Source organism: Geotrypetes seraphini, chromosome 8 (genome assembly GCF_902459505.1).
Source record: "Geotrypetes seraphini chromosome 8, aGeoSer1.1, whole genome shotgun sequence".
NCBI classification, from domain to species: Eukaryota; Metazoa; Chordata; class Amphibia; order Gymnophiona; family Dermophiidae; genus Geotrypetes; species Geotrypetes seraphini.
Genome location: NC_047091.1, coordinates 138,984,337 through 138,998,712, shown reverse-complemented (window position 1 = coordinate 138,998,712; position 14,376 = coordinate 138,984,337). Strand labels below are relative to the sequence as shown.

General features: G+C 40.2%; 1 protein-coding gene across 1 annotated transcript in view; it reads right to left on the bottom strand.

The window, feature by feature from the left end:
* Nucleotides 1-14,376, bottom strand: part of LOC117366224 — a 75,020-nt gene that overhangs the window by 53,079 nt on the left and 7,565 nt on the right. The gene's annotated exons all lie outside the window — the stretch shown is intronic.

Genomic DNA, 14,376 nt, shown 5'->3' with positions numbered 1-14,376 from the left:
ATGTCTACATTTGTCATGGAGGACCCAACACGGGCCGTGTTTTGGCAAAACATGTCTTCCTCGGGGATCCGAGAAATTGAATGTGGGATAACATAAATGTGGGATAACATAAATGTTTTGACAAACCAAACTGAAACCCGCCAGAGAGGCACTAAACCTGAGCACTGCAGAAGCAAACTGAGTTCAAACATCCACAATTTACAAATATCAACATGAATCGTTTCCTTTTGGGGTGAAAAGACTTAGGAACTCCACTGCCCCAGTCTGCTCAAGTGTGTTCTGTAGTGCAGGATGGTTTTTCTAAGGATTTCATTTTCAGCCTCCCTCCCTCCCGGGCTATACATTGCCACTCTCCCCCTCCTCCGCCCCCCCCCCCAAGATTGCTGTTGTGATGTAGCTGTGAACTGTACTCCTGGGAAAATCTGGGTTGCCTCCTCAAAGGACTTTATAGTGCACAGAAAGCCCTATGGGTAAAAAAGTATGGCGAATGGGTGGTGCCAACAATATTGGATATTCTCCTTTAAGTGTTGACTAAGTGGTTTTAGGTCTGCTTTGTGGCACAGTGTAACTGAGTCACAGAAAGATAGTAGGGAGATGTATTATATCAAATTATTAAAGACCTAAGGAGCCAAAAAAGTATGAAGCTACTAAGAAAAGACTCCTTAATGCAGGGACAGTAATATGAGTTTGGAACTTGAAAAACAAATAACCATTGAAGAAAATACACATATTGTTTGAATAGCACGATTATTTAAGTTTTTTACCTAAGTCATACACAGTGATGGGACGGTGGGTCTGGCTATAGGGGCTAAGACTCTTGGTCGGGCTACCTTATTCTGAGTGTATGTGAAAATTCTAGTTATTTGTTTTTCAAGTTCCAAATTCATATTACTGTCCCTGCATTAAGGAGTCTTTTCTTAGTAACTTCATACTTTTTTGACTCCTTAGGTCTTTAATAATTTGATATAATACTAAACAGGGAAGAAAAATATATACTTATTCTTTACAATATTCTGATAATGGCCTCCACACATCCTGAAATTTATTAAAATTCCCTTTTTGAATGGCTAATGTTCTTTCCATTTTATAAATATGGCATACTGAATTCCACCCAAAACTAAAGTTCAGTCTATTCCAATTTTTCCAATTATGTGTTATTTGTTGTATGGCAACCCCTGTCAAAATGAGCAATAGTTTATTATTATTGGAGGATATTTGGCTCTTGGCCCTCATCACCATGTCAAATAATACTGTCATATGTTAATGCCACATGATTTTCTAATAAGCAATTTATCTGGCTCCAAATTGATTTCCAAAATTCCATAATAAATGGACAATAGAATAATAAATGGTCTAAAGTCCCTGCTTCAAGATGACAATGCCAGCATCTATCAGACTTAGAGCGATCTAATTTTTTTAAACGAACAGGGGTCCAGAAAGCTCTATGCAACAGGAAAAACCATGTTTGTCTCATCCTCCAAGACCAAATGCGTTTTTATTGTTTCTTCCAGTGTGTTTTTTATCCATATACCCAAATATTTTATTCCCTCATCTTTCCAGACACAGGGAAATGAATTGAATAATCCTTTTGTACAATAGACATTAAGTGGAAGAACTTCAGATTTATTTTGTAACCTGAACATTTTCCAAATTTCTCAATCATTTCAAGTAAGCAAGGAATGGTTGTCTCAGGATTTCTCAAATAAAGCGAAATATCATCTGCATAAGCAGAGACTTTATTTTCCCGATCTGAATAAGGAATACCCTGTATCTCCTTTGCTTGCTGAATAGCTAATAACAAGGGTTCTAATACAATATCAAAAAGCAGAGGAGATAAGGGACAGCCTTGTCTAACCCCCTCTTCAGACTAAAACATTCTGAAGAATTATTATTAATATATAATCTGGCAACAGGAGAGCTAAACAAGGTTCAGATATGGCCTCGACAGGGTGGGACACTTTAATGTCATATAGTGATCAGCAAGTCTCTGACCTACTGTCATCTTTCCAACTTTTTCCACCTGGTACAGAAAATACTATACCCACAGATTGAGATCAATTAGAAATTACTCAAAAAAGGATCATTAGGGCAGAATTACATGCAGCAACATTGGTTGAATATTGCAAACTTAAATGGATACCTAGAGGACTTCGTATGAGAACAGAACCCAGATTATTTTTGTACAATTCTGCATTTTTGGACAAATGGAACGTGGTTCTAAACAAATATTCATTGGATCTGATGCTTTTGGTTATAGAAACCACTAAAACAGAACTGGATCAGTACAAATAAGAATATCAAACGCATTTACAAAATATAGAGTCATCTCTTCCAGTAGACACCTTTACCACTCAACTACAGGAACTTAATCAGAAAATGGAAGAGTTTAAAACGGACTTGAGAAAGACCAAAATCAAAAAATTACAACGTGACGCTACAGATAATGCTAAAGGATATGTCTATGCATGGATGGATAAATCTAGATCTAATAGACGCTATAAACAACCAGCTTACACACAAACATCCAATGATACATCGGAAGATGACAAATCCACAGGCAAAAAACTCCAGGCTCGCAGGTTAAACCACAACATAAAGATTTTTTAGCCACGGGCCCCAGATCCAACAACACCAGATATACACGGAACAGAACTCAGAAACCTTAGCAGATACTTTTAATACTTCTAATGTTTTCAACCTTTCAACAAGACCACTAACTGACATCGAATATTCTGTTTTAAACAAAGGTTTATCCTTCATTCCAACTACTGCCTATGATGCCAGTGACACTCAAGTCTCGCTGTATAAATTCATTAGAAAGTGCAAATTGCGCCATTTTTTTAAAGGATTCATCAGTTGTTTCTACAAACAATTTGAGGATGCCATCCACATGGTGCCCTCCAGGGCCCACTGATCCACATATCAAAGTCTTTCAACAACTAGTGGAAAGAGACATTCAACACATGGAATCTCAATCAGTAAGAACTCATTCAAATCTTACACATGATCAGAGAGAAGCCCTTACCCAGCTAGCAAAAGATTCTTCTATCACCATTCGTCCTGCTGATAAAGGTGGAGGGACAGTAATTTTAGACACCCAGAATTATCTTCATGAAGTTCACCGCCAACTATCCGATACCACTTATTATCAGCGGTTAGAGAATGACCCTACTGATGATCTAGTACAAACGATCTCTAGCATCTTAATTCAAGCTTTTGAGGCATTTAAATTTCTTCTGAGACAGCACCCTAGGATTCCTGTCATTTATCTGGTCCCCAAGATACATAAATCTTTAGTAAATCCTCCTGGGAGACCTATAGTCTCAGGCATCGGCTCAGTTTTAGAGCCTTTATCTGAGTTTGTAGACTTCCATCTTAAACAAGAAGTTCCCAAAATTACGTCATACGTTAAAGACACTAACAAAATTATCATTTTCTTAGAACAGATACATGACGTACCCACACACGCTACATTATTGACATTGAATATTACAGCATTGTACACTAACATCCCTCAAACTACGGCTATTTCTATTATAAGAACTCACTTGCATACCATGGATCTATCCAACAATAGAATACAACTTTTAATCCAATTAGCACAAATAGCTTTAAGTCAAAACTATTTCCAGTTTGGTCAAGACTTCTATGTACAAGTGAAAGGCACGGCTATGGAGGCCAAAATGGCCCCCTCTATAGCATGTCTATATGTTGCTAGTTTTGAACAGCGGTTTCTGTATCCTTCTGAACATTATAAAAACGTCGTATGTTGGAAGCGTTACATCGATGATATTTTTGCAGTTTGGGTGGGTTCTCCCACAAACCTTGATGTTTTCTTACAATGGATTAACACCTGTGACCCGAATCTGCAATTTACAGCACACACTCATCACAATCAAATCTCATTTTTAGACTTGACGATAGTTCTGAATAATGGCTCTTTTACCACCAATATATATAGAAAACATTCTGATCGTAATAAGGTATGATAGTTTTCATCCTAAACATTTGAGAAATAATATCCCTACAGGCCAATTCCTCAGACTCAAAAGATTGTGCTCTAAAGAAGAAGATTTTGTTACCCAATCCCAAGACATGACTAAAAGGTTTTTAGAATGAGGGTATCCACGCTCTGTTATTAAGAAAGCACATAAGAGGGCCTCTAATGTCCCTCGGACAACTTTATTAATCCCACAACATCATAATCCTGATCCCTCCATAGTATGTGTATTACCCTATTCTAAACATGCATTTCACATCAAACGCATCATTAAACAACATTGGAGTAACATGCAATACCATCAGGAGTTCCAAGATATGCCAAGATTTTCTTTCTCTAAGGGTCCAAACCTGAAACAACAATTAGTACGATCTCAATTCATGCATTCAGGAGATCCCATTGTACATAGTGGACATCAACAATGTGGCCATTGTAAGTACTGTCAGTACAGTACAACACTCTCTAACTTTACCCTCCCTGATTGGGTCAAAAAGAAAGCACAATACACGCCCTCCAATTGTGAAACTCAGGGTATTGTTTATATAGTCCAGTACCCTTGCTTGCTTCTTTACATTGGACAGATGTCTTGCAGCATTAAGTTAAGAATTGCTGAACATCTTAGTAAAATTCGGACTAAAAAATTGGAAGCACCTTTAATCCAACATTGGATAGACAAACAACACACCATTGAAGATTTTCGTTTTACAATTGTAGAGGTTCCTAAACTTCCGAGAAGTGGAGATCTCTCTTGGCATTTATGGATTAAAGAGCAACGTTTAATCCTTAAATTACACACTTTGCAGCCTAAGGGACTAAACAGTGAAATTGAATGGCAAGCCTTCTTGTAGGCAAATAATCTTTTCTCAGCACGATTCCAGTACAGCTCCGTGTTTTACCATTCCCTTTTTTGACAGTATGATTAGGCTCAGCTGAGCTGTACGCAGTCCTGCTTTTACGGCACTACGTCAGCACACTCCATTTTGATATATAAGTCGGCAGATTTTTCAGCCGCTACACGATTGAAGAAGCAAAGAAAAATATCTCCTCTCCACATATGGCAAGTACCTTTCTCCTGTGATGCCTTTGTATAGATTCATTTTATAATCGTCATTTCAGATGCACGTTGCACTATCATATTTATAACTGACTGACATTCATATTTTAACCAACAGAGCAAAAGAGTTTCTTGTCCAAATTACGCTGTAACCAGTTCTTTGGCATCTGAGTTGCTTATACCTCTTTTTGGGTTCCTTGAAAAAGACCCTCGAAACATGGTCCATGTCGGGACCTGCTAAAACATCTAAAAGCTAAGTGAGATCTTTTTCTCCTATCTTTGCCATTGAAGAAAATATACACATTGTTTGAATAGCACGCTTATTCAAGATTTTCACCTAAGTCATACACAGTAATGGGACGGTGAGTCCGGCTATAGGGGCTAAGGCTCTTGGTCAGGCTACCTTATTCTGAGTGTATGTGAAAATTCTAGTTATTTGTTTTTCAAGTTCCAAACTCATATTACTGTCCCTGCATTAAGGAGTCTTTTCTTAGTAACAACAGTGTAACTAAGGCCAGATCTTGGTTTACACTTCTCCCCTAAATATTTGGGGGTTCAGCACTTGTGACTTCGATTATTTGCATTTTTTATCTTGCTGGCTCCTCCCCACCCCCAAATGACATCATCCTGGAGTGCCGAGAAAAGTTTTGGCGCTTTTATTCAGCACTTGCTTCTGCGTGCTTTAATACAGTACAATACTTGAATTGCACTACATAACCTGTTTTTCTTAAACAATTGCGAATATGAACAATAAGTTTTATTTGCGATTTCATGGTATTCATGAGGGATTTAACCTAAATATCGCGAATAAGATATAAAATATTTTTTCTCATTTTTTTGGGTATTCGTGGGCCGATTTTGAGAATATGGAGGAAGAAGTGTATTTCAATTTCATAAGTTTCCCACTTGTCTGGGCCCGAGCTTTCTGCATTATTGCTTCCTTCAGCTTAAAGTGTTTAAAGCAAGCTATTATGTCTCTGGATTTCTTACCCCTCAGTGCCACCAGCACCCGATGTGTCCTTTCAATACAGAGTCCAGGGTAGCGGGAGCTGACCCTTCCGAAAGCAGCATATTTGCTGTAACACTACTTGCTCACAATGTAGTCCGCAGTCTCTGGTATGCCCTGTATTCACAGATTGGCCCATTAATTTTTATTTTCGATATCTTCGATTTTATCGAGCACATAGACCTGATTTGTTTCTACCTCACTATAGTGAGCTTCTACATTAGAGATTGCCTCTTTTACCCACAAGGTAACTGAGTGCAGCTAGTTCTCCTTGGAGATCGGCTGCTAGTGTCATAAGTTCATCACGTATCACTTTAATATCCTTTTTTTTATTTCTTGAAACATTTCTCGTACCTCTAATAGAGGATCCACTGGGCGGGTTGCTGTTTCCTCCATGGTATTTAGATCTTCAGGGTCCACGGGTGTATCACTGTGGAATCCTTTCTCCACCATCTTGCCATTCTCGGGGTCATGCGATTGAAAAGCCAAGTCTCTGAGAGTCTTTCTTTTTAAAGATGCTTTTGAAACTTAAGAAATTAGATTTGGATATTGTAGAACTTTTTGCCTTAAATCCAGGTCAATCCTATATCCCAGTCTTTTAGCCTTGGTTTCAATCAATACTCTTCCCCATTTGTTTTCCCCTTACATGTTCTTCTGTCCTATAATTTATTGGAGTTCTTTCCTTTTTTTCCTGATTGTAAAGTAAGTCTAGTGTTTGTTTGATTGTGTCTGTTCATGTTTGTTAATTTCCCCTTTTTTTAAAATATTGTATATCGCTTAGAAAACTGATAAGCATTTACATCAAATAAAACTGGGGGAGGTACAATGGAGGGTTTAGAGGGGATAGGGAAGGGTGGGAAAGGGAGGTGATGCTTTCATGGGTTGGGTAGTGGGTGGTACGGGGGGGGCGAAGGGGGGATATTGGGTTTAGCAGCTGGTTCGTGCATGGATAGGGAGCTATGTGAGGGGGGGACTAGTTCTTTTGGGGCAGTTCTGGGAACTAGTGGTTCTCCCTGGTTTTAATCATGTGAAGTTGAGCCCCATACCTTCCTTCTGCTACAAATTACTACTGATGACTTCCTCCTCTTCCCACCTTATACACACAGCATAAAGAAAAGCCTGGAAAAGCATCAGAGGAACTTCTCTTCAGACAAATCAGACTGGGAAACTACAATATAAACAAAAGAAAAAAAAGCTGCAGAATGAGTTCAAGGTGCCAGGGTCTCCAATTGGGAGAGAGAGTTCAGAATCAATCCCTTCCAGACTAATATGGTGCAGACCAGTAGTCTCAAACTCAAACCCTTTGCAGGGCCACATTTTGGATTTGTAGGTACACTTGGAGGGCCTCAGAAAAAAATAGTTAATGTCTTATTAAAGAAATTACAATTTTGCATGAGGTAAAACTCTTTATAGTTTATAAATCTTTCCTTTTGGCTAAGTCTTAATAATAATATTGTAATTTATAGCTAAAGAGACATATGATCAAGAAACTGTTTTATTTTACTGTTGTGATTATGATAAACATACTGAGGGCCTCAAAATAGTACCTGGCGGGCCACGGGTTTGAGACCACTGGTGCAGACTCAGCAGTGCCCAGCATAAACCCACAAGGGTTGCTTTTCTATTCAGAGTTTCGTTTTCATTTACCGGTAACCGGAAATAGAACGGAATCAGACCGTGGGCAGGCTGTGCTGAACCCTCTGTGTGAGGGTAGAAGCAACAAGTCCAGTCGGTTGATAGGTGACTTGCCAGCCCAGCTTTAACAAAGACTTTGAGCAGAAAAAAAATAGCCTTCTAAATGTAGCTTTGGCGCCAGATAAAAACTGGTTGCTTAGGCTTTTCGTAAAAAAATAAACAAAAAGAATTTCTTGGTCTCAAAGTACAAATATTTCCAGATCAAGCATGGGATACTCAGAGGCGTAGACGTGAATTTTTGCTTCAAAAACCTAGGGCCCCTTTTACTAAGCTGTGTTAGGGCTTTAACGCACAGAATAGCACGCGCTACAATGCCGCATTGAGCTGGCGTTAGTTCTAGCCACGTAGTGCGGGGTTAGCGTGCGCTAAAAACGCTAGTGCACCTTAGTAAAAGGAGCCCCTGGTGTTATAGCCCTGGGGGCAACATTCTATCTTCGTCACCCATGCAAATGTGTAATACATTATCGTATGCAAAAATTTGTCTTCTTCGATCCCTCCCAACTGACAGCATTCTTGTCGGTATCACGCCTGGAGGAAGGAAAAGCATGAGTGCTCTTTGAATGATTAGATACGCATAACTCAGTTAATTAGTTCCTTTGTTTTATTATTTTCTGTTCTTCTCGCTTTAGTATACCTTGGATCTTAATTGAGGACTTGAGCTGAATTTAAGCTTATTAAAAAAAAATTTTCTTCATATGAAAATTTAATTATTGTTAACATTTTCCTTTTTGGTTGTATTTTGTACATCCTTAATACTGCTTTATATTCAAGTTATATGGCTTAAAATGCCTTTCTGTACAAGTGGATGCTTGATATGTAATTTGAAAATGTATAAATAAAATATTTTTTGAAAAGAAATGGCCTGTAATCCTGGGAATTATAGCACTATAGCCCTTTCCAAAGGGAAAGACAGCTTTCAAATGGAATGTTCTCTTGCGTGTGAGACCAATGAGATTATTGCACACTGGGGAGTTTAGTTAAATTGATGTTAATGATTTGATATACTGGTTTTCATTATACAGACCAAAAAGAAAATGCCATAATTCTCAGACATAAAATCACTGAAGACAGCTGTAAGTCTCCCAGAGAGAGTGTAGGATTAAGTTGAAGGACAAATAATTACAGCTGGTTCCAAAACTTACATATTGTGCAAACTAAAAAAGAAAAAGTCACCAGCTCCTGATATGACCTTTTATTTCCAAAGGCCACTGAGAAGGGTCAGGCATTAACCATGATTCTGCAATGGAAGGAAGAAAGCTTTGAGCTCCCACAAGGAGGAAGCCAGACAGCAAATGTACTTTGAGTGTGTGAGTTGGAGTAGATCGAGAGTTGCATGGACTTAGTAAAAGGTGTGGGGGGGGGGGGGGGGGAGAGGGGTTATATTGTAAGCCATCCAGGGACAGGAAAATGCCTAAGTTACCTTAATATAACTCATCTTGAGTTACTACTGAAAAAGCATGAACTAAATCCAAAATCTCTTCCATTCCCTTTGTAAGGTATCTAAGAGACATGGCTGGCTCAAGAGATTACAGCGCCTCAGACCATGCCCCGCCCCCATCCACTTCCCTCCTCTGACACTATTGCCCAGTCCCAGCAAGATGCGGCTTCATGGGCCAGTTGCCGCAAGGAGGGAGGGCCAGGCAGTAGCGTCAAAAAAAATGCTGGCCTTTCCCTCTCATGGCAGCTGCACCCTGCTGGTACTGAGCAGCAGCATTAGAAGAGGGAGTAGGAAAAGGAGGAAAGTGTTCAAGCCATTGGGTAGCTTAACTTATAGGCCGGTGGCATCGTGACCCTGGGTGTTTGGTGCCCTTTTGCGCTGGCGCCCTGGGCCAGAGCCTCACCTGGTCAATAGGTTATGCCGGCCCTGCCAAGAGATGCCACGAAATGTGCTCTTTTGGGTACCAGGACAGTGGAAAAGAAATCTGCTGTGAAAATTCTTATTTACAAGCTGGTGAAGAATGGTCAGAAAAGTGCCCGACTGCGCCTTCCTCCCTCCCTGTTTACTCCAGCAATCAGTCCTCACGCAGACAATGGACAGGCTTTGGAGAAGAAACATTTTTGTAATTCACTGGCCTCAAGTTCCATCTGCAGCTACCTGGCAACCAAGGAGAGGAAAGTTGGAGTGATAATGGAGGGTGTGGGGGAAGCGCAAACTGAAATATTCTAATGCTCAGACTAGAACTATGCTCAGACTAGAGCTATGTGGTAGGGCGGTATATAAAAATTAAATTATTATTAAAGGGCCCATTATCAGTCCTCCTTCAAGCCACATACACAATTTTCTAGTAAAAGGCAATGAATCAGGGCCTAGTAAGAACCCCCACCTTGAGGCACTCGAAACAAGTCAGCCTAGGAAACACAATTTATCCTGGGGCAGTGGATGATTAAGTGACTTGCCCACAACCTCAGGGGGCTGAGATTGCATTTCTAACCACTGTGCCACACTCTCTTCCAATACAATCTCAGAAGTGAGTTAAGTGTAGAACAAAGAAGCCATTGTGACATCACTGATGAGGTTGGCTTATATTGGTGGAATGAGGCATTATGACATCAGGGAAAGGGATTGGGACTTGTATGCTGTCTTTTTGTAGCTATACAACCACACTCAAAGTGGTTTACATACAGGTACTGCAAGCATTTTCCCTATCTGTCCCAGTGGGCTCAAAATCTATCTAATGTACTTGGGGAAAATGGAAGGTTAAGTGACTTGCCCAGAGTCACAAGGAGATGCAGTGGTAGACCCCTGGGATCTCCAGGATTCTTGCACTGAAGATTGAGATCATAATCCACATACCCTGGCTTGGAAATGAGGTTCATTACTGTCAGGGTATATGAAAAACTAAGCTGTTTGGTGGCATCGTCCCCTCCCCCCCGAATTCTTACAGGAGCAAAATGGAATGCCGCTGATCTAGAATTTTAACTGTTCAGTTTTACTTGCTTTCTTATGCTATCAGTAGTATTTTTATTCTAAAAAGGCAGAATACAACTGTAATATATTTTGTATTGTATAAAATGAAATGTTCTTGGGATAGAATTTGACGGCAGCGGTAGAAAGAGAGATACAGAGGATGCACAGTAAAATTATTACTACTACTAGTATTTATCATTTCTATAGTGCTGAAAGGCATATGTAGCGTTGTACATTTATCAAGCAACAGATGGACCCTGCTCAGTAGAACTTACAATCTAATATGGACAGACAGACAGGACATATGGTGGTTGGGTGGTTTTTTTGCAGAGAGAATGATAAAATGGACATAGGTATCTTACAGTGAATAGGAGTTAGGAGTTGAAATTAATTCTTTTCAAAATTTTTTCTTTTATGATTTACATTTTTTTAAATTAACTATTGTAAACCAGGTCGAGCTTTCTTAGAGTGAAGACTCGGTATATAAAGCCAAGTATTAGATTAGATTAGAAAGCAGCCTTGAAAAAGTGGGCTTTTAGCTTTGATATGAATACTGCTAGAGACTGAGGGCTCCTTTTACAAAGCCGCACTAGGGCCTTAACGCACGGAATAGCGAGCGCTAAATTGCCACACGTGCTAGCCGCTACCGCCTCCTTTGGAGCAGGTGAAAGATTTCCAGCTAGTACGTGCTAACGCGGCTTTGTAAAAGGAGTCTTGAGTGAACTTCATGTAATGAATCAGACAGTCTGTTCCAGGCATACGGTGCAGCAAGATAGAAGGGACGGAGTCTGTGGTTGGCAGTGGAGGAGAAGGGTACAGATATGAGGGACTTACCCGATGAATGGAGTTCAAGGGGAGGCGCATAGGGGGAGAGAAGTGTGTAGAGATATTGAGGGGCTGTTGAGTAAGTGCACTAGTAAGTTAGTAAAAGGAGCTTGAACTGTATAAGGAAATTATCTAAAACAATTAGCTTTACCTTCGCAATAGAGCTGTGAAAAAGCCACCTAAGGGAATTTCGGCCCCCTTTTATCAAGCTGCATTAGGGTTTTTATTGCAGGCCGCTGCGGTAAAAGCTCCGATGCTCATAGAATTCCTCTGAGTGTGAGAGCTTTTACCGCAGTGACCCGTGATAAAAACCCTAACACAGCTTGATAAAAGGAGGCCTTTATTTCTTTTGTGCTTCTATGGTGTTTTAAGAATTCTCAGATAGGTACCAAATGCAAAATACAGAGGTGCCACTGGTCACTTGCATGCCAAGAAAAAAATAAAAATAAAAAAATAAAACACCATCACTCTAATGTCAAGAAAATAAGCCAAAGAAAGTAAAACACCATCACTCTCCTGCCAAGTAAATGAACCAGGGAAAATCAAAACATTAGTCACTCGCTTGATGAGAAAATAAACACCATCACTTTAATACGAAGAACATAAACCAAATAAAATCAAACACCATCATTCCCATGCCATATTCCAGATTTGAATTTTTCCTCCTTTATATTCCAGATCTAACCATATCACTCCCTTTTTGTAAACATCTTTATCCATCCTATATATTTTAAATCTTTTTGCTGTACTTCTGCCCTAAACAAGTCTATCTTCTGTGTCTCAGCCAGATGTTTATCCTACTCATCTCCAGTGGTAGATATTTTCCGTTTTTGTAATTTCGAAGCCTACAACACAAGTGTACTCATGTGATAGAGACATCTGGGTTTTACTTTCAATATTAGTAATGGAAGTAAAACTCAGATGTCTCAATCCATCCTCTGATTTCTGGAGCCATAAGGTAACCCTATCTATGGGCCTGATAGTCAAAGCGATTTAGCCAGACGCTGACCGGTTAAACTGCTCGGTCGGTGCTTGACACTAATATTCGGCAGCACTTAACCAGCTAAATGCAGCTGAATATCGCAGTTAGGGCCAAATTCTAGAAACAGTGCCTATTTTTAGGTGGTGGTATGTGCCCTATTGGCACCTAATTTAAGTAATAAACACCGTTTAAAAAGGCACTGTTAAAGTGCCTACCAGTGCCTAAATAATATACATCAGAATCGTGCCTGTGTAGATGCTTTTAGGCCATCGAATGCCACTATGGGTGTGGCTAACACCAGAAGTAGCGTTAGTTGGCCTTAAGTGCCTATATAGGTACAATTCATGGCATAGATAGGCAACAGAAATGTAGGCCCAGAAAACCCGGCCTACATTTCTGGTGCCTATCTTTCATGGATGTGCGGCTCTCTATAGGGCACCATCACGGGTGATTGACACGTGATCGGCGGCCACTTTTTAGGCAGCCGCCAATCTGGACCCTATAAAGAATCGAGGCCTTAGTGCCTAAATCAAAGATGGCTATGTTGGGGGTGTTCCACAACTGGAGTCAGCACTTGGCTGCTTAAGTGCTGATATTCAGCCCTTAAGTGGTCAGCTTTACCGCATACATGGGACTGCAGACAAGTCTGCCCTATTTTTATGTGGTATCCCACAGCCACTTAAGGGCTGAATATTGACTTAAGTGGCTCTGTGTTAGTCTGCTTAAAAAAGTGAATATTCAAAGCCGGAGCTCACAGAGGTCCCGGCTTTGAATGTCCAGGAATAACGCCATCGGCAATAAACAAAACGCTCACTGTCCGATAGCTGAATATTGACTCCTATGTTCTTTGTAGGTGTTCTGTCCAGCTATGAGCTAGATTTGACTCTGCTGGACTTCTGTGATTTTATGTTGTTAGAAGTCATGGTGGTGTGAGTGCGGGCCAAGTAGGCAGAGAGAGTCGATGAAAGCTTTCTGTATGCACACACTCATCATTTTTCAGATGGGGAGAGGGACCTTGGGATGATAGTGTCCAAAGATCTAAAGGCAAAGAAACAGTGTGACAAGGTGGTGGCTTTTGCCAGAAGGATGCTAGGCTGTATAGAAAGAGGTGTAGAAGAAAGAAGGTATTGATGCCCCTGTACAGGTGAGGCTCCACTTGGAGTACTGTGTTCAATTTTGGAGACCGTATCTGGCAAAGGACACAAGAAGACTTGAAATGATCCAAAAAAAGATGATGAAAATGGTAGGAGGTTTGCACCAAAAGATGTATGAGGAGAGACTGGAAGCCCTGAATATGTATACCCTAGAGAAAAGGAGGGACAGGGGAGATATGATTCAGACATTCAAATACTTGAAAGGTATTAATGTAGAACAAAATCTTTTCCAGAGAAAGGAAAATCCAGAGGGCATAATTTGAGGTTGAGGGGTGGTAGACTCAAGAGTAATGTTAGGAAATTCTTTCCATAGAGGGTGGTTGATGCCTTGAAAGCACTCCCAAGGGAGGTGGCGTAGAGGAAAACGGTGACAGAGTTAAAAAAAAGCATGGGATGAACACAGAGGATCTCTGATCAGAAAATAATGTGTATATATTGAAGAACTAAGGCCAGTACTGGGCAGACTTGCACAGTCTGTGTCCCGTATATGGACATTCAGTTGATGACGGGCTTGGGAGAGCTTTGACGGCTGGGATGGTTAAGATGGGCTGGAGTGAGCTTTGACGGAGACTCCAGTAGATAGAACCTAAGCACATTACTGGGCAGAACTCTAGCCCAGAAATCATTTATTTATAGAGCGTGTACGGTTGGGCAGACTGAATGGACCCATTCAAGTCTTTATCTGCTGTTATTTACTATGTTACTCTTACACACATTTATTCTTTACCATTATTATTGTGTTTGAGTAATAA